We start from the raw sequence: 669 nt of genomic DNA, 5'->3' as shown, positions 1-669 counted from the left end.
AGAAAACCAAACACCGCATGTTCTCACTCATAGGTGGGAACTGAACAATGAGATCACTTGGACTCGGGAAGGGGAACATCACACACTGGGGCCTATCATGGTTGGGGGGAGGGGGGAGGGATTGCATTGGGAGTTATACCTGATATAAATGATGTATTAATGGGTGCTGACGAGTTGATGGGTGCAGCACACCAACATGGCACAAGTATACGTATGTAACAAACCTGCACGTTATGCACATGTACCCTAGAACTTAAAGTATAATAAAAAAAAAAAAATTATAAAAAAAAAAGAAAATGCCATAACATGTAATGTGATGGGTAAATACGTTTTAATTTGTTTAGAGGTTAAAAAGGCAAAAATAGTACAAATATAACTATAAAATGTGTTAATGAATAAACAGTTTTAAAAGGTATAAATTGTAACATCAAGAACAAAGTGTGGGGAGAAGAAAAGTAACAGTGTAGAGTTTCTGTATGCAGTTAAGTTGATACTAGCCTGAAATAGACTATTATAACTATAAGATGTTTTATGTAAGCCCTATGTAACCACAAAGAAAATACCTATAAAATATGCACAAAGAAAGTAAAAGTAATTTTTTTAAAAGTAAGTAAAAAAGTAATCAAAAACATATCAATACAAAAAAAATCAACAAAAGAAACCGGCAAG

Source organism: Rhinopithecus bieti, unplaced genomic scaffold (assembly GCF_001698545.2).
Source record: "Rhinopithecus bieti isolate Rb0 unplaced genomic scaffold, ASM169854v2 scaffold_9237, whole genome shotgun sequence".
NCBI classification, from domain to species: Eukaryota; Metazoa; Chordata; class Mammalia; order Primates; family Cercopithecidae; genus Rhinopithecus; species Rhinopithecus bieti.
Note: the sequence above shows the minus strand (reverse complement) of the source record.